The sequence below is a fragment of the Ovis canadensis genome, chromosome 4 (assembly GCF_042477335.2).
Source record: "Ovis canadensis isolate MfBH-ARS-UI-01 breed Bighorn chromosome 4, ARS-UI_OviCan_v2, whole genome shotgun sequence".
Lineage (NCBI taxonomy): Eukaryota > Metazoa > Chordata > Mammalia > Artiodactyla > Bovidae > Ovis > Ovis canadensis.
The window spans coordinates 2,136,000-2,161,399 of record NC_091248.1 but is presented as its reverse complement, the minus strand read 5'-3'; positions in this window follow the sequence as shown (position 1 = coordinate 2,161,399).

Below are 25,400 nucleotides of genomic sequence, written 5' to 3'. Positions count from 1 at the left end.
AAGGATCTATGGTTTTCCCTCGAGTCTTTCCCACGAGGCTTTCCCACAGGGCTGTCCCACGTGCACACGTGGTGGGAGTCGATCCTCGGCTTGAACGTCAAGGCAGTGCAGGGAAAACAGGTTCCTCTGGAATGGACTGATACATCTGGGGGACTCTTGGAATGGTGGCACGACCCTGGAGTTCCTCTCGCCTTTCCTGTGGAGAGCGCCTCCTCTTGAGATGCGACGGGAACGCCGGGAATTTTTTCTCTACGAAACAGGGAAAGGATCCCTCATCTCGAGCTAGGAGGCGGAAACGGGGCTCCCCTGGATGTGTGCGGGACCCTAAGTGCTTCCTCTCGAGTGCAGACGGGTATGTCGGGGAACTTCTTGAGTTGCAGCAAGGGTGTGAAGGACCCTTTGAAAGTTCCAGTGTTTAGACGTGATTAGCCTCGAGAAGCCTCAGCGGAAATGAGCCTCATCTCGCCTGGAGGGCAAAAGCTCCTGGATTTTCTCGAGTTGCGGCAGGTGATCTCGACTTACGACGGGGACCTCAGGGACCCGCTCTGGTGGCCTCAGGAAAAGCCAGTCCCCATGCGAGTTCCTCGGGGGCCTCTCGGGATCCCTCTCCCGTCGATGCCGGGGCCTAAGACTTTGTGTGGAGTCGGGGCCGGAACCTGAGGATTCCTCTCCAGTGCTGACGTGGATCTTGGGGTACTTCTGGAGTCTCCCCAAGGGAGTCAGTCCTTGTCTCGAATGCGGGCATGCACTTGCGCTTTCCTCCAGAGCGGTAGCAGCAGTGTCACACAGTCCGCCGCGTGGATCAAAGGATCTATGGTTTTCCCTCGAGTCTTTCCCACGAGGCTTTCCCACGAGGCTTTCCCACAGGGCTGTCCCACGTGCACACGTGGTGGGAGTCGATCCTCGGCTTGAACGTCAAGGCAGTGCAGGGAAAACAGGTTCCTCTGGAAAGGACTGACACATCTGGTGGACTCTTGGAATGCTGTCTCGACCCTGGAGTTCCTCTCGCCTTTCCTGTGGAGAGCGCCTCCTCTTGAGATGCGACGGGAACGCCGGGAATTCTTTCCCTACGAAACAGGGAAAGGATCCCTCATCTCGAGCTAGGAGGTGGAAACGGGGCTCCCCTGGATGTGTGCGGGACCGCACGTGCTTCCTCTCGAGTGGAGACGGGTATGTCGGGGAACTTCTTGAGTTGCAGCAAGGGTGTGAAGGACCCTTTGGAAGTTCCAGTGGTTAGATGTGATTGGCCTCGAGAAGCCTCAGCGGAAATGGGCCTCATCTCGCCTGGAGGGCAAAACCTCCTGGATTTTCTCGAGTTGCGGCAGGTGCTCTCGACTTACGACGGGGACCTCAGGGAACCGCTCTGGAGGCCTCAGGAAAGGCCAGTCCCCATGCGAGTTCCTCGGGGGCCTCTCGGGATTCCTCTCCCGTCGATGCCAGGGCCTAAGACCTTGTGTGGAGTCAGGGCCGGAACCTGAGGATTCCTCTCCAGTGCTGACATGGATCTTGGGGTACTTCTGGAGTCTCCCCAGGGGAGTCAGTCCTCGTTTCGAATGCATGCATGCACTTGCGCTTTCCTCCAGAGCGGTAGCAGCAGTGTCACTCAGTCCGCCGCGTGGATCAAAGGATCTATGGTTCTCCCTCGAGTCTTTCCCACGAGGCTTTCCCACGAGGCTTTCCCACAGGGCTGTCCCACGTGCACACGTGGTGGGAGTCGATCCTCGGCTTGAACGTCAAGGCAGTGCAGGGAAAACAGGTTCCTCTGGAATGGACTGATACATCTGGGGGACTCTTGGAATGGTGGCACGACCCTGGAGTTCCTCTCGCCTTTCCTGTGGAGAGCGCCTCCTCTTGAGATGCGACGGGAACGCCGGGAATTTTTTCTCTACGAAACAGGGAAAGGATCCCTCATCTCGAGCTAGGAGGCGGAAACGGGGCTCCCCTGGATGTGTGCGGGACCCTAAGAGCTTCCTCTCGAGTGCAGACGGGTATGTCGGGGAACTTCTTGAGTTGCAGCAAGGGTGTGAAGGACCCTTTGAAAGTTCCAGTGTTTAGACGTGATTAGCCTCGAGAAGCCTCAGCGGAAATGAGCCTCATCTCGCCTGGAGGGAAAAACCTCCTGGATTTTCTCGAGTTGCGGCAGGTGATCTCGACTTACGATGGGGACCTCAGGGACCCGCTCTGGTGGCCTCAGGAAAAGCCAGTCCCCATGCGAGTTCCTCGGGGGCCTCTCGGGATCCCTCTCCCGTCGATGCCGGGGCCTAAGACTTTGTGTGGAGTCGGGGCCGGAACCTGAGGATTCCTCTCCAGTGCTGACGTGGATCTTGGGGTACTTCTGGAGTCTCCCCAAGGGAGTCAGTCCTTGTCTCGAATGCGGGCATGCACTTGCGCTTTCCTCCAGAGCGGTAGCAGCAGTGTCACACAGTCCGCCGCGTGGATCAAAGGATCTATGGTTTTCCCTCGAGTCTTTCCCACGAGGCTTTCCCACGAGGCTTTCCCACAGGGCTGTCCCACGTGCACACGTGGTGGGAGTCGATCCTCGGCTTGAACGTCAAGGCAGTGCAGGGAAAACAGGTTCCTCTGGAATGGACTGACACATCTGGGGGACTCTTGGAATGGTGGCACGACCCTGGAGTTCCTCTCCCCTTTCCTGTGGAGAGCGCCTCCTCTTGAGATGCGACGGGAACGCCGGGCATTCTTTCCCTACGAAACAGGTAAAGGATCCCTCATCTCGAGCTAGGAGGCGGAAACGGGGCTCCCCTGGATGTGTGCGGGACACCACGTGCTTCCTCTCGAGTGCAGACGGGTATGTCGGGAAACTTCTTGAGTTGCAGGAAGGGTGTGAAGGACCCTTTGGAAGTTCCAGTGGTTAGACGTGATTGGCCTCGAGAAGCCTCAGCGGAAATGGGCCTCATCTCGCCTGGAGGGCAAAACCTCCTGGATTTTCTCGAGTTGCGGCAGGTGCTCTCGACTTACGACGGGGACCTCAGGGAACCGCTCTGGTGGCCTCAGGATAGGCCAGTCCCCATGCGAGTTCCTCGGGGGCGTCTCGGGATTCCTCTCCCGTCGATGCCGGGGCCTAAGACCTTGTGTGGAGTCGGGGCCAGAACCTGAGGATTTCTCTCCAGTGCTGACATGGATCTTGGGGTACTTCTGGAGTCTCCCCAGGGGAGTCAGTCCTCGTCTCGAATGCGGGCATGCACTTGCGCTTTCCTCCAGAGCGGTAGCATCAGTGTCACGCAGTCCGCCGCGTGGATCAAAGGATCTATGGTTTTCCCTCGAGTCTTTCCCACGAGGCTTTCCCACGAGGCTTTCCCACAGGGCTGTCCCACGTGCACACGTGGTGGGAGTCGATCCTCAGCTTGAACGTCAAGGCAGTGCAGGGAAAAAAGGTTCCTCTGGAATGGACTGACCCACCTGGCGGACTCTTGGAATGGTGGCACGACCCTGGAGTTCCTCTCGCCTTTCCTGTGGAGAGCGCCTCCTCTTGAGATGCGACGGGAACGCCGGGAATTCTTTCCCTACGAAACAGGGAAAGGATCCCTCATCTCGAGCTAGGAGGCGGAAACGGGGCTCCCCTGGATGTGTGCGGGAACCCACGAGCTTCCTCTCGAGTGCAGACGGGTATGTCGGGGAACTTCTTGAGTTGCAGCAATGGTGTGAAGGACCCTTTGGAAGTTCCAGTGGTTAGATGTGATTGGCCTCGAGAAGCCTCAGCGGAAATGGGCCTCATCCCGCCTGGAGGGCAAAACCTCCTGGATTTTCTCGAGTTGCGGCAGGTGCTCTCGACTTACGACGGGGACCTCAGGGAACCGCTCTGGTGGCCTCAGGAAAGGCCAGTCCCCATGCGAGTTCCACGGGGGCGTCTCGGGATTCCTCTCCCATCGATGCCGGGGCCTAAGACATTGTGTGGAGTCGGGGCAGGAACCTGAGGATTCCTCTCCAGTACTGACATGGATCTTGGGGTACTTCTGGAGTCTCCCCAGGGGAGTCAGTCCTCGTCTCGAATACGGGCATGCATTGCGCTTTCCTCCAGAGCGGTAGCAGCAGTGTCACGCAGTCCGCCGCGTGGATCAAAGGATCTATGGTTTTCCCTCGAGTCTTTCTCACGAGACTTTCCCACGAGGCTTTCCCACAGGGCTGTCCCACGTGCACACGTGTTGGGAGTCGATCCTCGGCTTGAACGTCAAGGCAGTGCAGGGAAAACAGGTTCCTCTGTAATGGACTGACACATCTGGGGGACTCTTGGAATGGTGGCATGACCCTGGAGTTCCTCTCGCCTTTCCTGTGGAGAGCGCCACCTCTTGAGATGCGACGGGAACGCCGGGAATTCTTTCCCTACGAAACAGGGAAAGGATCCCTCATCTCGAGCTAGGAGGCAGAAACGGGGCTCCCCTGGATGTGTGCGGGACCCCACGTGCTTCCTCTCGAGTGGAGACGGGTATGTCGGGGAACTTCTTGAGTTGTAGCAAGGGTGTGAAGGACCCTTTGGAAGTTCCAGTGGTTAGATGTGATTGGCCTCGAGAAGCCTCAGCGGAAATGGGCCTCATCTCGCCTGGAGGGCAAAACCTCCTGGATTTTCTCGAGTTGCGGCAGGTGCTCTCGACTTACGACGGGGACCTCAGGGACCCGCTCTGGTGGCCTCAGGAAAGGCCAGTCCCCATGCGAGTTCCTCGGGGGCCTCTCGGGATTCCTCTCCCTTCGATGCCGGGGCCTAACACCTTGTGTGGAGTCGGGGCCGGAACCTGAGGATTCCTCTCCAGGGCTGACATGGATCTTGGGGAACTTCTGGAGTCTCCCCAGGGGAGTCAGTCCTCGTCTCGAATGCGGGCATGCACTTGCGCTTTCCTCCAGAGTGGTAGCAGCAGTGTCACGCAGTCCGCCGCGTGGATCAAAGGATCTATGGTTTTCCCTCGAGTCTTTCCCACGAGGCTTTCCCAAGAGGCTTTCCCACAGGGCTGTCCCACGTGCACACGTGGTGGGAGTCGATCCTCGGCTTGAACGTCAAGGCAGTGCAGGGAAAACAGGTTCCTCTGGAATGGACTGACACATCTGGGGGACTCTTGGAATGGTGGCACGACCCTGGAGTTCCTCTCGCCTTTCCTGTGGAGAGCGCCTCCTCTTGAGATGCGACGGGAACGCCGGGAATTCTTTCCCTACGAAACAGGGAAAGGATCCCTCATCTCGAGCTAGGAGGCGGAAACGGGGCTCCCCTGGATGTGTGCGGGACACCACGTGCTTCCTCTCGAGTGCAGACGGGTATGTCGGGGAACTTCTTGAGTTGCAGCAAGGGTGTGAAGGACCCTTTGGAAGTTCCAGTGGTTAGACGTGATTGGCCTCGAGAAGCCTCAGCGGAAATGGGCCTCATCTCGCCTGGAGGGCAAAACCTCCTGGATTTTCTCGAGTTGCGGCAGGTGCTCTCGACTTACGACGGGGACCTCAGGGACCCGCTCTGGTGGCCTCAGGAAAGGCCAGTCCCCATGCGAGTTCCTCGGGGGCCTCTCGGGTTTCCTCTCCCGTCGATGCCGGGGCCTAAGACCTTGTGTGGAGTCAGGGCCGGAACCTGCGGATTCCTCTCCAGGGCTGACATGGATCTTGGGGTACTTCTGGAGTCTCCCCAGGGGAGTCAGTCCTCGTCTCGAATGCGGGCATGCACTTGCGCTTTCCTCCAGAGCGGTAGCAGCAGTGTCACGCAGTCCTCCGCGTGGATCAAAGGATCTATGGTTTTCCCTCGAGTCTTTCCCACGAGGCTTTCCCACGAGGCTTTCCCACATGGCTGTCCAACGTGCACACGTCGTGGGAGTCGATCCTCGGCTTGAACGTCAAGGCAGTGCAGGGAAAACAGGTTCCTCTGGAATGGACTGACACATCTGGGGGACTCTTGGAATGGTGTCACGACCCTGGAGTTCCTCTCGCCTTTCCTGTGGAGAGCGCCTCCTCTTGAGATGCGACGGGAACGCCGGGAATTCTTTCCCTACGAAACAGGGAAAGGATCCCTCATCTCGAGCTAGGAGGCGGAAACGGGGCTCCCCTGGATGTGTGCGGGACACCACGTGCTTCCTCTCGAGTGCAGACGGGTATGTCGGGGAACTTCTTGAGTTGCAGCAAGGGTGTGAAGGACCCTTTGGACGTTCCAGTGGTTAGATGTGATTGGCCTCGAGAAGCCTCAGCGGAAATGGGCCTCATCTCGCCTGGAGGGCAAAACCTCCTGGATTTTCTCGAGTTGCGGCAGGTGCTCCCGACTTACGACGGGGACCTCAGGGACCCGCTCTGGTGGCCTCAGGAAAGGCCAGTCCCCATGCGAGTTTCTCGGGGGCCTCTCGGGATTCCTCTCCCGTCGATGCCGGGGCCTAAGACCTTGTGTGGAGTCGGGGCCGGAACCTGAGGATTCCTCTCCAGTGCTGACATGGATCTTGGGGTACTTCTGGAGTCTCCCCAGGGGAGTCAGTCCTCGTCTCGAATGCGGGCATGCACTTGCGCTTTCCTCCAGAGCGGTAGCAGCAGTGTCACGCAGTCCGCCGCGTGGATCAAAGGATCTATGGTTTTCCCTCGAGTCTTTCCCACGAGACTTTCCCACGAGGCTTTCCCACAGGGCTGTCCCACGTGCACACGTGGTGGGAGTCGATCCTCGGCTTGAACGTCAAGGCAGTGCAGGGAAAACAGGTTCGTCTGGAATGGACTGACACATCTGGGGGACTCTTGGAATGGTGGCATGACCCTGGAGTTCCTCTCGCCTTTCCTGTGGAGAGCGCCTCCTCTTGAGATGCGACGGGAACGCCGGGAATTCTTTCCTACGAAACAGGGAAAGGATCCCTCATCTCGAGCTAGGAGGCGGAAACGGGGCTCCCCTGGATGTGTGCGGGACCCCACGTGATTACTCTCGAGTGGAGACGGGTATGTCGGGGAACTTCTTGAGTTGCAGCAAGGGTGTGAAGTACCCTTTGGAAGTTCCAGTGGTTAGATGTGATTGGCCTCGAGAAGCCTCAGCGGAAATGGGCCTCATCTCGCCTGGAGGGCAAAACCTCCTGGATTTTCTCGAGTTGCGGCAGGTGCTCTCGACTTACGACGGGGACCTCAGGGAACCGCTCTGGTGGCCTCAGGAAAGGCCAGTCCCCATGCGAGTTCCTCGGGGGCATCTCGGGATTCCTCTCCCGTCGATGCCGGGGCCTAAGACCTTGTGTGGAGTCGGGGCCGGAACCTGAGGATTCCTCTCCAGTGCTGACATGGATCTTGGGGTACTTCTGGAGTCTCCCCAGGGGAGTCAGTCCTCGTCTCGAATGCGGGCATGCACTTGCGCTTTCCTCCAGAGAGGTAGCAGCAGTGTAACGCAGTCCGCCGCGTGGATCAAAGGATCTATGGTTTTCCCTCGAGTCTTTCCCACGAGGCTTTCCCACGAGGCTTTCCCACAGGGTTGTCCCACGTGCACACGTGGTGGGACTCGATCCTCGGCTTGAACGTCAAGGCAGTGCAGGGAAAACAGGTTCCTCTGGAATGGACTGACACATCTGGGGGACTCTTGGAATGGTGGCACGACCCTGGAGTTCCTCTCGCCTTTCCTGTGGAGAGCGCCTCCTCTTGAGATGCGACGGGAACGCCGGGAATTCTTTCCCTACGAAACAGGGAAAGGATCCCTCATCTCGAGCTAGGAGGCGGAAACGGGGCTCCCCTGGATGTGTGCTGGACACCACATGCTTCCTCTCGAGTGCAGACGGGTATGTCGGGGAACTGCTGGAGTTGCAGCAAGGGTGTGAAGGACCCTTTGGAAGTTCCAGTGGTTAGACGTGATTGGCCTCGAGAAGCCTCAGCGGAAATGGGCCTCATCTCGCCTGAAGGGCAAAACCTCCTGGATTTTCTCGAGTTGCGGCAGGTGCTCTCGACTTACGACGGGGACCTCAGGGACCCGCTCTGGTGGCCTCAGGAAAGGCCAGTCCCCATGCGAGTTCCTAGGGGGAATATCGGGATTCCTCTCCCGTCGATGCCGGGGCCTAAGACCTTGTGTGGAGTCGGGGCCGGAACCTGAGGATTCCTCTCCAGTGCTGACATGGATCTTGGGGTACTTCTGGAGTCTCCCCAGGGGAGTCAGTCCTCGTCTCGAATGCGGGCATGCACTTGCGCTTTCCTCCAGAGCGGTAGCAGTAGTTTCACGCAGTCCGCGGCGTGGATCAAAGGATCTATGGTTTTCCCTCGAGTCTTTCCCACGAGACTTTCCCTCGAGGCTTTCCCACAGGGCTGTCCCACGTGCACACGTGGTGGGAGTCGATCCTCGGCTTGAACGTCAAGGCAGTGCAGGGAAAACAGGTTCCTCTGGAATGGACTGACACATCTGGGGGACTCTTGGAATGGTGGCATGACCCTGGAGTTCCTCTCGCCTTTCCTGTGGAGAGCGCCTCCTCTTGAGATGCGACGGGAACGCCGGGAATTCTTTCCCTACGAAACAGGGAAAGGATCCCTCATCTTGAGCTAGGAGGCGGAAATGGGGCTCCCCTGGATGTGTGCGGGACCCCACGTGCTTCCTCTCGAGTGGAGACGGGTATGTCGGGGAACTTCTTGAGTTGCAGCAATGGTGTGAAGGACCCTTTGGAAGTTCCAGTGGTTAGATGTGATTGGCCTCGAGAAGCCTCAGCGGAAATGGGCCTCATCTCGCCTGGAGGGCAAAACCTCCTGGATTTTCTCGAGTTGCGGCAGGTGCTCTCGACTTACGGCGGGGAGCTCAGGGAACCGCTCTGGTGGCCTCAGGAAAGGCCAGTCCCCATGCGAGTTCCTCGGGGGCGTCTCGGTATTCCTCTCCCATCGATGCCGGGGCCTAAGACCTTGTGTGGAGTCGGGGCCGGAACCTGAGGATTCCTCTCCAGTGCTGACATGGATCTTGGGGTACTTCTGGAGTCTCCCCAGGGGAGTCAGTCCTCGTCTCGAATGCGGGCATGCACTTGCGCTTTCCTCCAGAGCGGTAGCAGCAGTGTCACGCAGTCCGCCGCGTGGATCAAGGGATCTATGGTTTTCCCTCGATTCTTTCCCACGAGGCTTTCCCACGAGGCTTTCCCACAGGGCTGTCCCACGTGCACACGGGTGGGAGTCGATCCTCGGCTTGAACGTCAAGGCAGTGCAGGGAAAACAGGTTCGTCTGGAATGGACTGACACATCTGGGGGACTCTTGGAATGGTGGGACGACCCTGGAGTTCCTCTCGCCTTTCCTGTGGAGAGCGCCTCCTCTTGAGATGCGACGGGAACGCCGGGAATTCTTTCCCTACGAAACAGGGAAAGGATCCCTCATCTCGAGCTAGGAGGCGGAAACGGGGCTCCCCTGGATGTGTGCGGGACCCCACGTGCTTCCTCTCGAGTGCTGACGGGTATGTCGGGGAACTTCTTGAGTTGCAGCAAGGGTGTGAAGGACCCTTTGGAAGTTCCAGTGTTTAGACGTGATTAGCCTCGAGAAGCCTCAGCGGAAATGAGCCTCATCTCGCCTGGAGGGCAAAAGCTCCTGGATTTTCTCGAGTTGCGGCAGGTGATCTCGACTTACGACGGGGACCTCAGGGACCCGCTCTGGTGGCCTCAGGAAAGGCCAGTCCCCATGCGAGTTCCTCGGGGGAATATCGGGATTCCTCTCCCGTCGATGCCGGGGCCTAAGACCTTGTGTGGAGTCGGGGCCGGAACCTGAGGATTCCTCTCCAGTGCTGACATGGATCTTGGGGTACTTCTGGAGTCTCCCCAGGGGAGTCAGTCCTCGTCTCAAAAGCGGGCATGCACTTGCGCTTTCCTCCAGAGCGGTAGCAGCAGTGTCACGCAGTCCGCCGCGTGGATCAAAGGATCTATGTTTTTCCCTCGAGTCTTTCCCACGAGGCTTTCCCACGAGGCTTTCCCACAGGGCTGTCCCACGTGCACACGTGGTGGGAGTCGATCCTCGGCTTGAACGTCAAGGCAGTGCAGGGAAAACAGGTTCCTCTGGAATGGACTGACACATCTGGGGGACTCTTGGAATGGTGGCATGACCCTGGAGTTCCTCTCGCCTTTCCTGTGGAGAGCGCCTCCTCTTGAGATGCGACGGGAACGCCGGGTATTCTTTCCCTATGAAACAGGGAAAGGATCCCTCATCTCGAGCTAGGAGGCGGAAACGGGGCTCCCCTGGATGTGTACGGGACCCCACGTGCTTCCCCTCGAGTGGAGACGGGTATGTCGGGTAACTTCTTGAGTTGCAGCAAGGGTGTGAAGGACCCTTTGGAAGTTCCAGTGGTTAGATGTGATTGGCCTCGAGAAGCCTCAGCGGAAATGGGCCTCATCTCGCCTGGAGGGCAAAACCTCCTGGATTTTCTCGAGTTGCGGCAGGTGCTCTCGACTTACGACGGGGACCTCAGGGACCCGCTCTGGTGGCCTCAGGAAAGGCCAGTCCCCATGCGAGTTCCTCGGGGGCGTCTCGGGATTCCTCTCCCGTCGATGCCGGGGCCTAAGACCTTGTGTGGAGTCGGGGCCGGAACCTGAGGATTCCTCTCCAGTGCTGACATGGATCTTGGGGTACTTCTGGAGTCTCCCCAGGGGAGTCAGTCCTCGTCTCGATGCGGGCATGCACTTGCGCTTTCCTCCAGAGCGGTAGCAGCAGTGTCACACAGTCCGCCGCGTGGATCAAAGGATCTATGGTTTTCCCTCGAGTCTTTCCCACGAGGCTTTCCCAAGAGGCTTTCCCACAGGGCTGTCCCACGTGCACACGTGGTGGGAGTCGATCCTCGGCTTGAACGTCAAGGCAGTGCAGGGAAAACAGGTTCCTCTGGAATGGACTGACACATCTGGGGCCTCTTGGAATGGTGGCACGATTCTGGAGTTCCTCTCGCCTTTCCTGTGGAGAGCGCCTCCTCTTGAGATGCGACGGGAACGCCGGGAATTTTTTCCCTACGAAACAGGGAAAGGATCCCTCATCTCGAGCTAGGAGGCGGAAACGGGGCTCCCCTGGATGTGTGCGGGACCCTACGTGCTTCCTCTCGAGTGCAGACGGGTATGTGGGGGAACTTCTTGAGTTGCAGCAAGGGTGTGAAGGACCTTTTGGAAGTTCCAGGGTTTAGACGTGATTAGCCTCGAGAAGCCTCAGCGGAAATGAGCCTCATCTCGTCTGGAGGGCAAAAGCTCCTGGATTTTCTCGAGTTGCGGCAGGTGATCTCGACTTACGACGGGGACCTCAGGGACCCGCTCTGGTGGCCTCAGGAAAAGCCAGTCCCCATGCGAGTACCTCGGGGGCCACTCGGGATCCCTCTCCCGTCGATGCCGGGGCCTAAGGCCTTGTGTGGAGTCGGGGCCGGAAACTGAGGATTCCTCTCCAGTGCTGACGTGGATCTTGGGGTACTTCTGGAGTCTCCCCAGGGGAGTCAGTCCTCGTCTCGAATGCGGGCATGCACTTGCGCTTTCCTCCAGAGGGGTAGCAGCAGTGTCACGCAGTCCGCCACGTGGATCAAAGGATCTATGGTTTTCCCTCGAGTCTTTCCCACGAGGCTTTCCCACAGGGCTGTCCCACGTGCACACGTGGTGGGAGTCGATCCTCGGCTTGAACGTCAAGGCAGTGCAGGGAAAACAGGTTACTCTGGAATGGACTGACACATCTGGGGGACTCTTGGCATGGTGGCATGACCCTGGAGTTCCTCTCGCCTTTCCTGTGGAGAGCGCCTCCTCTTGAGATGCGACGGGAACGCCGGGAATTCTTTCCCTACGAAACAGGGAAAGGATCCCTCATCTCGAGCTAGGAGGCGGAAACGGGGCTCCCCTGGATGTGTGCGGGACACCACGAGCTTCCTCTCGAGTGGAGACGGGTATGTCGGGGAACTTCTTGAGTTGCAGCAAGGGTGTGAAGGACCCTTTGGAAGTTCCAGTGGTTAGACGTGATTGGCCTCGAGAAGCCTCAGCGGAAATGGGCCTCATATCGCCTGGAGGGCAAAACCTCCTGGATTTTCTCGAGTTGCGGCAGGTGCTCTCGACTTACGACGGGGACCTCAGGGACCCGCTCTGGTGGCCTCAGGAAAGGCCAGTCCCCATGCGAGTTCCTCGGGGGCCTCTCGGGATTCCTCTCCCGTCGATGCCGGGGCCTAAGACCTTGTGTGGAGTCGGGGCCGGAACCTGAGGATTCCTCTCCAGTGCTGACATGGATCTTGGGGTACTTCTGGAGTCTCCCCAGGGGAGTCAGTCCTCGTCTCGAATGCGGGCATGCACTTGCGCTTTCCTCCAGAGCGGTAGCAGCAGTGTCACGCAGTCCGCCGCGTGGATCAAAGGATCTATGGTTTTCCCTCGAGTCTTTCCCACGAGGCTTTCCCACGAGGCTTTCCCACAGGGCTGTCCCACGTGCACACGTGGTGGGAGTCGATCCTCGGCTTGAACGTCAAGGCAGTGCAGGGAAAACAGGTTCCACTGGAATGGACTGACACATCTGGGGGACTCTTGGAATGGTGGCATGACCCTGGAGTTCCTCTCGCCTTTCCTGTGGAGAGCGCCTCCTCTTGAGATGCGACGGGAACGCCGGGAATTCTTTCCCTACGAAACAGGGAAAGGATCCCTCATCTCGAGCTAGGAGGCGGAAACGGGGCTCCCCTGGATGTGTGCGGGACACCACGTGCTTCCTCTCGAGTGCAGACGGGTATGTCGGGGAACTTCTTGAGTTGCAGCAAGGGTGTGAAGGACCCTTTGGAAGTTCCAGTGCTTAGATGTGATTGGCCTCGAGAAGCCTCAGCGGAAATGGGCCTCATCTCGCCTGGAGGGCAAAACCTCCTGGATTTTCTCGAGTTGCGGCAGGTGATCTCGACTTACGACGGGGACCTCAGGGACCCGCTCTGGTGGCCTCAGGAAAGGCCAGTCCCCAGGCGAGTTCCTCGGGGGCCTCTCGGGATTCCTCTCCCGTCGATGCCGGGGCCTAAGACCTTGTGTGGAGTCGGGGTCGGAACCTGAGGATTCCTCTCCAGTGCTGACATGGATCTTGGGGTACTTCTGGAGTCTCCCAAGGGGAGTCAGTCCTCGTCTCGAATGCGGGCATGCACTTGCGCTTTCCTCCAGAGCGGTAGCAGCAGTGTCACGCAGTCCGCCGCGTGGATCAAAGGATCTATGGTTTTCCCTCGAGTCTTTCCCACGAGGCTTTCCCACAGGGCTGTCCCACGTGCACACGTGGTGGGAGTCGATCCTCGGCTTGAACGTCAAGGCAGTGCAGGGAAAACAGGTTCCTCTGGAATGGACTGACACATCTGGGGGACTCTTGGAATGGTGGCATGACCCTGGAGTTCCTCTCGCCTTTCCTGTGGAGAGCGCCTCCTCTTGAGATGCGACGGGAACGCCGGGAATTCTTTCCCTATGAAACAGGGAAAGGATCCCTCATCTCGAGCTAGGAGGCGGAAACGGGGCTCCCCTGGATGTGTGCGGGACCCCACGTGCTTCCCCTCGAGTGGAGACGGGTATGTCGGGGAACTTCTTGAGTTGCAGCAAGGGTGTGAAGGACCCTTTGGAAGTTCCAGTGGTTAGATGTGATTGGCCTCGAGAAGCCTCAGCGGAAATGGGCCTCATCTCGCCTGGAGGGCAAAACCTCCTGGATTTACTCGAGTTGCGGCAGGTGCTCTCGACTTACGACGGGGACCTCAGGGACCCGCTCTGGTGGCTTCAGGAAAGGCCAGTCCCCATGCGAGTTCCTCGGGGGCTTCTCGGGATTCCTCTCCCGTCGATGCCGGGGCCTAAGACCTTGTGTGGAGTCGGGGCCGGAACCTGAGGATTCCTCTCCAGTGCTGACATGGATCTTGGGGTACTTCTGGAGTCTCCCCAGGGGAGTCAGTCCTCGTCTCGAATGCGGGCATGCACTTGCGCTTTCCTCCAGAGCGGTAGCAGCAGTGTCACGCAGTCCGCCGCGTGGATCAAAGGATCTATGGTTTTCCCTCGAGTCTTTCCCACGAGGCTTTCCCTAGAGGCTTTCCCACAGGGCTGTCCCACGTGCACACGTGGTGGGAGTCGATCCTCGGCTTGAACGTCAAGGCAGTGCAGGGAAAACAGGTTCCTCTGGAATGGACTGATACATCTGGGGGACTCTTGGAATGGTGGCACGACCCTGGAGTTCCTCTCGCCTTTCCTGTGGAGAGCGCCTCCTCTTGAGATGCGACGGGAACGCCGGGAATTTTTTCTCTACGAAACAGGGAAAGGATCCCTCATCTCGAGCTAGGAGGCGGAAACGGGGCTCCCCTGGATGTGTGCGGGACCCTAAGTGCTTCCTCTCGAGTGCAGACGGGTATGTCGGGGAACTTCTTGAGTTGCAGCAAGGGTGTGAAGGACCCTTTGAAAGTTCCAGTGTTTAGACGTGATTAGCCTCGAGAAGCCTCAGCGGAAATGAGCCTCATCTCGCCTGGAGGGAAAAAGCTCCTGGATTTTCTCGAGTTGCGGCAGGTGATCTCGACTTACGACGGGGACCTCAGGGACCCGCTCTGGTGGCCTCAGGAAAAGCCAGTCCCCATGCGAGTTCCTCGGGGGCCTCTCGGGATCCCTCTCCCGTCGATGCCTGGGCCTAAGACTTTGTGTGGAGTCGGGGCCGGAACCTGAGGATTCCTCTCCAGTGCTGACGTGGATCTTGGGGTACTTCTGGAGTCTCCCCAAGGGAGTCAGTCCTTGTCTCGAATGCGGGCATGCACTTGCGCTTTCCTCCAGAGCGGTAGCAGCAGTGTCACACAGTCCGCCGCGTGGATCAAAGGATCTATGGTTTTCCCTCGAGTCTTTCCCACGAGGCTTTCCCACGAGGCTTTCCCACAGGGCTGTCCCACGTGCACACGTGGTGGGAGTCGATCCTCGGCTTGAACGTCAAGGCAGTGCAGGGAAAACAGGTTCCTCTGGAATGGACTGACACATCTGGGGGACTCTTGGAATGGTGGCACGACCCTGGAGTTCCTCTCCCCTTTCCTGTGGAGAGCGCCTCCTCTTGAGATGCGACGGGAACGCCGGGCATTCTTTCCCTACGAAACAGGTAAAGGATCCCTCATCTCGAGCTAGGAGGCGGAAACGGGGCTCCCCTGGATGTGTGCGGGACACCACGTGCTTCCTCTCGAGTGCAGACGGGTATGTCGGGAAACTTCTTGAGTTGCAGGAAGGGTGTGAAGGACCCTTTGGAAGTTCCAGTGGTTAGACGTGATTGGCCTCGAGAAGCCTCAGCGGAAATGGGCCTCATCTCGCCTGGAGGGCAAAACCTCCTGGATTTTCTCGAGTTGCGGCAGGTGCTCTCGACTTACGACGGGGACCTCAGGGACCCGCTCTGGTGGCCTCAGGATAGGCCAGTCCCCATGCGAGTTCCTCGGGGGCGTCTCGGGATTCCTCTCCCGTCGATGCCGGGGCCTAAAACCTTGTGTGGAGTCGGGGCCAGAACCTGAGGATTTCTCTCCAGTGCTGACATGGATCTTGGGGTACTTCTGGAGTCTCCCCAGGGGAGTCAGTCCTCGTCTCGAATGCGGGCATGCACTTGCGCTTTCCTCCAGAGCGGTAGCATCAGTGTCACGCAGTCCGCCGCGTGGATCAAAGGATCTATGGTTTTCCCTCGAGTCTTTCCCACGAGGCTTTCCCACGAGGCTTTCCCACAGGGCTGTCCCACGTGCACACGTGGTGGGAGTCCATCCTCAGCTTGAACGTCAAGGCAGTGCAGGGAAAACAGGTTCCTCTGGAATGGACTGACACATCTGGCGGACTCTTGGAATGGTGGCACGACCCTGGAGTTCCTCTCGCCTTTCCTGTGGAGAGCGCCTCCTCTTGAGATGCGACGGGAACGCCGGGAATTCTTTCCCTACGAAACAGGGAAAGGATCCCTCATCTCGAGCTAGGAGGCGGAAACGGGGCTCCCCTGGATGTGTGCGGGAACCCACGAGCTTCCTCTCGAGTGCAGACGGGTATGTCGGGGAACTTCTTGAGTTGCAGCAATGGTGTGAAGGACCCTTTGGAAGTTCCAGTGGTTAGATGTGATTGGCCTCGAGAAGCCTCAGCGGAAATGGGCCTCATCCCGCCTGGAGGGCAAAACCTCCTGGATTTTCTCGAGTTGCGGCAGGTGCTCTCGACTTACGACGGGGACCTCAGGGAACCGCTCTGGTGGCCTCAGGAAAGGCCAGTCCCCATGCGAGTTCCACGGGGGCGTCTCGGGATTCCTCTCCCATCGATGCCGGGGCCTAAGACATTGTGTGGAGTCGGGGCAGGAACCTGAGGATTCCTCTCCAGTACTGACATGGATCTTGGGGTACTTCTGGAGTCTCCCCAGGGGAGTCAGTCCTCGTCTCGAATACGGGCATGCATTGCGCTTTCCTCCAGAGCGTTGGCAGCAGTGTCACGCAGTCCGCCGCGTGGATCAAAGGATCTATGGTTCTCCCTCGAGTCTTTCCCACGAGGCTTTCCCACGAGGCTTTCCCACAGGGCTGTCCCACGTGCACACGTGGTGGGAGTTGATCCTCGGCTTGAACGTCAAGGCAGTGCAGGGAAAACAGGTTCCTCTGGAACGGACTGACACATCTGAGGGACTCTTGGAATGGTGGCACGACCCTGGAGTTCCTCTCGCCTTTCCTGTGGAGAGCGCCTCCTCTTGAGATGCGACGGGAACGCCGGGAATTCTTTCCCTACGAAACAGGGAAAGGATCCCTCATCTCGAGCTAGGAGGCGGAAACGGGGCTCCCCTGGATGTGTGCGGGACCCTACGTGCTTCCTCTCGAGTGCAGACGGGTATGTCGGGGAACTTCTTGAGTTGCAGCAAGGGTGTGAAGGACCCTTTGGAAGTTCCGGTGTTTAGACGTGATTAGCCTCGAGAAGCCTCAGCGGAAATGAGCCTCATCTCGCCTGGAGGGCAAAAGCTCCTGGATTTTCTCGAGTTGCGGCAGGTGATCTCGACTTACGACGGGGACCTCAGGGACCCGCTCTGGTGGCTTCAGGAAAAGCCAGTCCCCATGCGAGTTCCTCGGGGGCCTCTCGGGATCCCTCTCCCGTCGATGCCGGGGCCTAAGACCTTGTGTGGAGTCAGGGCCGGAACCTGAGGATTCCTCTCCAGTGCTGACGTGGATCTTGGGGTACTTCTGGAGTCTCCCCAGGGGAGTCAGTCCTCGTCTCGAATGCGGGCATGCACTTGCGCTTTCCTCCAGAGCGGTAGCAGCAGTGTCACGCAGTCCGCCGCGTGGATCAAAGGATCTATGGTTTTCCATCGAGTCTTTCCCACGAGGCTTTCCCACAGGGCTGTCCCACGTGCACACGTGGTGGGAGTCGATCCTCGGCTTGAACGTCAAGGCAGTGCAGGGAAAACAGGTTCGTCTGGAATGGACTGACACATCTGGGGGACTCTTGGAATGGTGGCATGACCCTGGAGTTCCTCTCGCCTTTCCTGTGGAGAGCGCCTCCTCTTGAGATGCGACGGGAACGCCGGGAATTCTTTCCCTACGAAACAGGGAAAGGATCCCTCATCTCGAGATAGGAGGCGGAAACGGGGCTCCCCTGGATGTGTGCGGGACACCACGTGCTTCCTCTCGAGTGGAGACGGGTATGTCGGGGAACTTCTTGAGTTGCAGCAAGGGTGTGAAGGACCCTTTGGAAGTTCCAGTGGTTAGACGTGATTGGCCTCGAGAAGCCTCAGCGGAAATGGGCCTCATCTCGCCTGGAGGGCAAAACCTCCTGGATTTTCTCGAGTTGCGGCAGGTGCTCTCGACTTACGACGGGGACCTCAGGGACCCGCTCTGGTGGCCTCAGGAAAGGCCAGTCCCCATGCGAGTTCCTCGGGGGCCTCTCGGGATTCCTCTCCCTTCGATGCCGGGGCCTAAGACCTTGTGTGGAGTTGGGGCCGGAACCTGAGGATTCCTCTCCAGTGCTGACATGGATCTAGGGGTACTTATGGAGTCTCCCCCGGGGAGTCAGTCCTCGTCTCGAATGCGGTCATGCACTTGCGCTTTCCTCCAGAGCGGTAGCAGCAGTGTCACGCAGTCTGCCGCGTGGATCAAAGGATCTATGGTTTTCCCTGGAGACTTTCCCACGAGGCTTTCCCACGAGGCTTTCCCACAGGGCAGTCCCACGTGCACACGTGGTGGGAGTCGATCCTCGGCTTGAACGTCAAGGCAGTGCAGGGAAAACAGGTTCCTCTGGAATGGACTGACACATCTGGGGGACTCTTGGAATGGTGGCACGATCCTGGAGTTCCTCTCGACTTTCCTGTGGAGAGCGCCTCCTCTTGAGATGCGACGGGAACGCCGGGAATTCTTTCCCTACGAAACAGGGAAAGGATCCCTCATCTCGAGCTAGGAGGCGGAAACGGGGCTCCCCTGGATGTGTGCGGGACCCCACGTGCTTCCTCTCGAGTGGAGACGGGTATGTCGGGGAACTTCTTGAGTTGCAGCAAGGGTGTGAAGGACCCTTTGGAAGTTCCAGTGGTTAGACGTGATTGGCCTCGAGAAGCCTCAGCGGAAATGGGCCTCATCTCGCCTGGAGGGCAAAACCTCCTGGATTTTCTCGAGTTGCGGCAGGTGCTCTCGACTTACGACGGTGACCTCAGGGACCCGCTCTGGTGGCCTCATGAAAGGCCAGTCCCCATGCGAGTTCCTCGGGGGCCTCTCGGGATTCCTCTCCCGTCGATGCCAGGTCCTAAGACCTTGTGTGGAGTCGGGGCCGGAACCTGAGGATTCCTCTCCAGGGCTGACATGGATCTTGGGGTACTTCTGGAGTCTCCCCATGGGAGTCAGTCCTCGTCTCGAATGCGGGCATGCACTTGCGCTTTCCTCCAGAGCGGTAGCAGCAGTGTCACGCAGTCCGCCGCGTGGATCAAAGGATCTATGGTTTTCCCTCGAGTCTTTCCCACGAGGCTTTCCCACGAGGCTTTCCCACAGGGCTGTCCCACGTGCACACGTGGTGGGAGTCGATCCTCGGCTTGAACGTCAAGGCAGTGCAGGGAAAACAGGTTCCTCTGGAATGGACTGACACATCTGGGGGACTCTTGGAATGGTGGCACGACCCTGGAGTTCCTCTCGCCTTTCCTGTGGAGAGCGCCTCCTCTTGAGATGCGACTGGAACGCCGGGAATTCTTTCCCTACGAAACAGGGAAAGGATCCCTCATCTCGAGCTTGGAGGCGGAAACGGAGCTCCCCTGGATGTGTGCGGGACCCCACATGCTTCCTCTCGAGTGCAGACGGGTATGTCGGGGAACTGCTTGAGTTGCAGCAAGGGTGTGAAGGACCCTTTGGAAGTTCCAGTGGTTAGACGTGATTGGCCTCGAGAAGCCTCAGCGGAAATGGGCCTCATCTCGCCTGGAGGGCAAAACCTCCTGGATTTTCTCGAGTTGCGGCAGGTGCTCTCGACTTACGACGGGAACCTCAGGGACCCGCTCTGGTGGCCTCTGGAAAGGCCAGTCCCCAGCGAGTTCCTCGGGGGATTCTCGGGATTCCTCTCCCGTCGATGCCGGGGCCTAAGACCTTGTGTGGAGTCGGGGCCGGAACCTGAGGATTCCTCTCCAGTGCTGACATGGATCTTGGGGTACTTCTGGAGTCTCCCCAGGGGAGTCAGTCCTCGTCTCGAATGCGGGCATGCACTTGCGCTTTCCTCCAGAGCGGTAGCAGTAGTTTCACGCAGTCCGCGGCGTGGATCAAAGGATCTATGGTTTTCCCTCGAGTCTTTCCCACGAGACTTTCCCACGAGGCTTTTCCACAGGGCTGTCCCACGTGCACACGTGGTGGGAGTCGATCCTCGGCTTGAACGTCAAGGCAGTGCAGGGAAAACAGGTTCCTCTGGAATGGACTGACACATCTGGGGGACTCTTGGAATGGTGGCATGACCCTGGAGTTCCTCTCGCCTTTCCTGTGGAGAGCGCCTCCTCTTGAGATGCGACGGGAACGCCGGGAATTCTTTCCCTAAGAAACAGGGAAAGGATCCCTCATCTCGAGCTAGGAGGCGGAAACGGGGCTCCCCTGGATGTGTGCGGGACCCCACGTGCTTCCTCTCGAGTGGAGACGGGTATGTCGGGGAACTTCTTGAGTTGCAGCAAGGGTGTGAAGGACCCTTTGGGAGTTCCAGTGGTTAGATGTGATTGGCCTCGAGAAGCCTCAGCGGAAATGGGCCTCATCTCGCCTGGAGGGCAAAACCTCCTGGATTTTCTCGAGTTGCGGCAGGTGCTCTCGACTTACAACGGGGACCTCAGGGACCCGATCTGGTGGCCTCAGGAAAGGCCAGTCCCCATGCGAGTTCCTCGGGGGCCTCTCGGGATTCCTCTCCCGTCGATGCCGGGGCCTAAGACCTTGTGTGGAGTCGGGGCCGGAACCTGAGGATTCCTCTCCAGTGCTGACATGGATCTTGGGGTACTTCTGAAGTCTCCCCAGGGGAGTCAGTCCACGTCTCGAATGCGGGCATGCACTTGCGCTTTCCTCCAGAGCGGTAGCAGCAGTCTCACGCAGTCCGCCGCGTGGATCAAAGGATCTATGGTTTTCCCTCGAGTCTTTCCCACGAGGCTTTCCCACGAGGCTTTCCCACAGGGCTGTCCCACGTGCACACGTGGTGGGAGTCGATCCTCGGCTTGAACGTCAAGGCAGTGCAGGGAAAACAGGTTCCTCTGGAATGGACTGACACATCTGGGGGACTCTTGGAATGGTGGCACGACCCTGGAGTTCCTCTCGCCTTTCCTGTGGAGAGCGCCTCCTCTTGAGATGCGACGGGAACGCCGGGAATTCTTTCCCTACGAAACAGGGAAAGGATCCCTCATCTCGAGCTAGGAGGCGGAAACGGGGCTCCCCTGGATGTGTGCGGGACCCCACGTGCTTCCTCTCGAGTGGAGACGGGTATGTCGGGGAACTGCTTGAGTTGCAGCAAGGGTGTGAAGGACCCTTTGGAACTTCCAGTGGTTAGACGTGATTGGCCTCGAGAAGCCTCAGCGGAAATGGGCCTCATCTCGCCTGGAGGGCAAAACCTCCTGGATTTTCTCGAGTTGCGGCAGGTGCTCTCGACTTACGACGGGGACCTCAGGGACCCGCTCTGGTGGCCTCAGGAAAGGCCAGTCCCCAGGCGAGTTCCTCGGGGGCCTCTCGGGATTCCTCTCCCGTCGATGCCGGGGCCTAAGACCTTGTGTGAAGTCGGGGCCGGAACCTGAGGATTCCTCTCCAGTGCTGACATGGATCTTGGGGTACTTCTGGAGTCTCCCCAGGGGAGTCAGTCCTCGTCTCGAATGCGGGCATGCACTTGCGCTTTCCTCCAGAGCGGTAGCAGCAGTGTCACGCAGTCCGCCGCGTGGATCAAAGGATCTATGGTTTTCCCTCGAGGCTTTCCCACGAGGCTTTCCCACAGGGCTGTCCCACGCGCACACGTCGTGGGAGTCGATCCTCAGCTTGAACGTCAAGGCAGTGCAGGGAAAACAGGTTCCTCTGGAATGGACTGACACATCTGGGGGACTCTTGGAATGGTGGCACGACCCTGGAGTTCCTCTCGCCTTTCCTGTGGAGAGCGCCTCCTCTTGAGATGCGACGGGAACGCCGGGAATTCTTTCCCTACGAAACAGGGAAAGGATCCCTCATCTCGAGCTAGGAGGCGGAAACGGGGCTCCCCTGGATCTGTGCGGGACACCACGTGCTTCCTCTCGAGTGCAGACCGGTATGTCGGGGAACTGCTTGAGTTGCAGCAAGGGTGTGAAGGACCCTTTGGAAGTTCCAGTGGTTAGACGTGATTGGCCTCGAGAAGCCTCAGCGGAAATGGGCCTCATCTCGCCTGGAGGGCAAAACCTCCTGGATTTTCTCGAGTTGCGGCAGGTGCTCTCGACTTACGACGGGGACCTCAGGGACCCGCTCTGGTGGCCTCAGGAAAGGCCAGTCCCCAGGCGAGTTCCTCGGGGGCCTCTCGGGATTCCTCTCCCGTCGATGCCGGGGCCTAAGACCTTGTGTGGAGTCGGGGCCGGAACCTGAGGATTCCTCTCCAGTGCTGACATGGATCTTGGGGTACTTCTCGAGTCTCCCCAGGGGAGTCAGTCCTCGTCTCGAATGCGGGCATGCACTTGCGCTTTCCTCCAGAGCGGTAGCAGCAGTGTCACGCAGTCCGCCGCGTGGATCAAAGGATCTATGGTTTTCCCTCGAGTCTTTCCCACGAGACTTTCCCACGAGGCTTTCCCACAGGGCTGTCCCACGTGCACACGTGTTGGGAGTCGATCCTCGGCTTGAACGTCAAGGCAGTGCAGGGAAAACAGGTTCCTCTGGAATGGACTGACACATCTGGGGGACTCTTGGAATGGTGGCATGACCCTGGAGTTCCTCTCGCCTTTCCTGTGGAGAGCGCCACCTCTTGAGATGCGACGGGAACGCCGGGAATTCTTTCCCTACGAAACAGGGAAAGGATCCCTCATCTCGAGCTAGGAGGCAGAAACGGGGCTCCCCTGGATGTGTGCGGGACCCCACGTGCTTCCTCTCGAGTGGAGACGGGTATGTCGGGGAACTTCTTGAGTTGTAGCAAGGGTGTGAAGGACCTTTTGGAAGTTCCAGTGGTTAGATGTGATTGGCCTCGAGAAGCCTCAGCGGAAATGGGCCTCATCTCGCCTGGAGGGCAAAACCTCCTGGATTTTCTCGAGTTGCGGCAGGTGCTCTCGACTTACGACGGGGACCTCAGGGACCCGCTCTGGTGGCCTCAGGAAAGGCCAGTCCCCATGCGAGTTCCTCGGGGGCCTCTCGGGATTCCTCTCCCTTCGATGCCGGGGCCTAAGACCTTGTGTGGAGTCGGGGCCGGAACCTGAGGATTCCTCTCCAGGGCTGACATGGATCTTGGGGAACTTCTGGAGTCTCCCCAGGGGAGTCAGTCCTCGTCTCGAATGCGGGCATGCACTTGCGCTTTCCTCCAGAGTGGTAGCAGCAGTGTCACGCAGTCCGCCGCGTGGATCAAAGGATCTATGGTTTTCCCTCGAGTCTTTCCCACGAGGCTTTCCCAAGAGGCTTTCCCACAGGGCTGTCCCACGTGCACACGTGGTGGGAGTCGATCCTCGGCTTGAACGTCAAGGCAGTGCAGGGAAAACAGTTTCCTCTGGAATGGACTGACACATCTGGGGGACTCTTGGAATGGTGGCACGACCCTGGAGTTCCTCTCGCCTTTCCTGTGGAGAGCGCCTCCTCTTGAGATGCGACGCGAACGCCGGGAATTCTTTCCCTACGAAACAGGGAAAGGATCCCTCATCTCGAGCTAGGAGGCGGAAACGGGGCTCCCCTGGATGTGTGCGGGACACCACGTGCTTCCTCTCGAGTGCAGACGGGTATGTCGGGGAACTTCTTGAGTTGCAGCAAGGGTGTGAAGGACCCTTTGGAAGTTCCAGTGGTTAGACGTGATTGGCCTCGAGAAGCCTCAGCGGAAATGGGCCTCATCTCGCCTGGAGGGCAAAACCTCCTGGATTTTCTCGAGTTGCGGCAGGTGCTCTCGACTTACGACGGGGACCTCAGGGACCCGCTCTGGTGGCCTCAGGAAAGGCCAGTCCCCATGCGAGTTCCTCGGGGGCCTCTCGGGTTTCCTCTCCCGTCGATGCCGGGGCCTAAGACCTTGTGTGGAGTCGGGGCCGGAACCTGAGGATTCCTCTCCAGGGCTGACATGGATCTTGGGGTACTTCTGGAGTCTCCCCAGGGGAGTCAGTCCTCGTCTCGAATGCGGGCATGCACTTGCGCTTTCCTCCAGAGCGGTAGCAGCAGTGTAACGCAGTCCACCGCGTGGATCAAAGGATCTATGGTTTTCCCTCGAGTCTTTCCCACGAGGCTTTCCCACGAGGCTTTCCCACAGGGCTGTCCCACGTGCACACGTGGTGGGACTCGATCCTCGGCTTGAACGTCAAGGCAGTGCAGGGAAAACAGGTTCCTCTGGAATGGACTGACACATCTGGGGGACTCTTGGAATGGTGGCACGACCCTGGAGTTCCTCTAGCCTTTCCTGTGGAGAGCGCCTCCTCTTGAGATGCGACGGGAACGCCGGGAATTCTTTCCCTACGAAACAGGGAAAGGATCCCTCATCTCGAGCTAGGAGGCGGAAACGGGGCTCCCCTGGATGTGTGCGGGACACCACATGCTTCCTCTCGAGTGCAGACGGTTATGTCGGGGAACTGCTTGAGTTGCAGCAAGGGTGTGAAGGACCCTTTGGTAGTTCCAGTGGTTAGACGTGATTGGCCTCGAGAAGCCTCAGCGGAAATGGGCCTCATCTCGCCTGAAGGGCAAAACCTCCTGGATTTTCTCGAGTTGCGGCAGGTGCTCTCGACTTAGGACGGGGACCTCAGGGACCCGCTCTGGTGGCCTCAGGAAAGGCCAGTCCCCATGAGAGTTCCTAGGGGGAATATCGGGATTCCTCTCCCGTCGATGCCGGGGCCTAAGACCTTGTGTGGAGTCGGGGCCGGAACCTGAGGATTCCTCTCCAGTGCTGACATGGATCTTGGGGTACTTCTGGAGTCTCCCCAGGGGAGTCAGTCCTCGTCTCGAATGCGGGCATGCACTTGCGCTTTCCTCCAGAGCGGTAGCAGCAGTGTCACGCAGTCCGCCGCGTGGATCAAAGGATCTATGGTTTTCCCTCGATTCTTTCCCACGAGGCTTTCCCACGAGGCTTTCCCACAGGGCTGTCCCACGTGCACACGTGGTGGGAGTCGATCCTCGGCTTGAACGTCAAGGCAGTGGAGGGAAAACAGGTTCCTCTGGAATGGACTGACACATCTGGGGGACTCTTGGAATGGTGGCACGACCCTGGAGTTCCTCTCGCCTTTCCTGTGGAGAGCGCCTCCTCTTGAGATGCGACGGGAACGCCGGGAATTCTTTCCCTACGAAACAGGGAAAGGATCCCTCATCTCGAGCTAGGAGGCGGAAACGGGGCTCCCCTGGATGTGTGCGGGACCCCACGTGCTTCCTCTCGAGTGCTGACGGGTATGTCGGGGAACTTCTTGAGTTGCAGCAAGGGTGTGAAGGACCCTTTGGAAGTTCCAGTGTTTAGACGTGATTAGCCTCGAGAAGCCTCAGCGGAAATGAGCCTCATCTCGCCTGGAGGGCAAAAGCTCCTGGATTTTCTCGAGTTGCGGCAGGTGATCTCGACTTACGACGGGGACCTCAGGGACCCGCTCTGGTGGCCTCAGGAAAAGCCAGTCCCCATCCGAGTTCCTCGGGAGCCTCTCGGGATCCCTCTCCCGTCGATGCCGGGGCCTAAGACCTTGTGTGGAGTCGGGGCCGGAACCTGAGGATTCCTCTCCAGTGCTGACATGGATCTTGGGGTACTTCTGGAGTCTCCCCAGGGGAGTCAGTCCTCGTCTCGAATGCGGGCATGCACTTGCGCTTTCCTCCAGAGCGGTAGCAGCAGTGTCACGCAGTCCGCCGCGTGGATCAAGGGATCTATGGTTTTCCCTCGATTCTTTCCCACGAGGCTTTCCCACGAGGCTTTCCCACAGGGCTGTCCCACGTGCACACGTGGTGGGAGTCGATCCTCGGCTTGAACGTCAA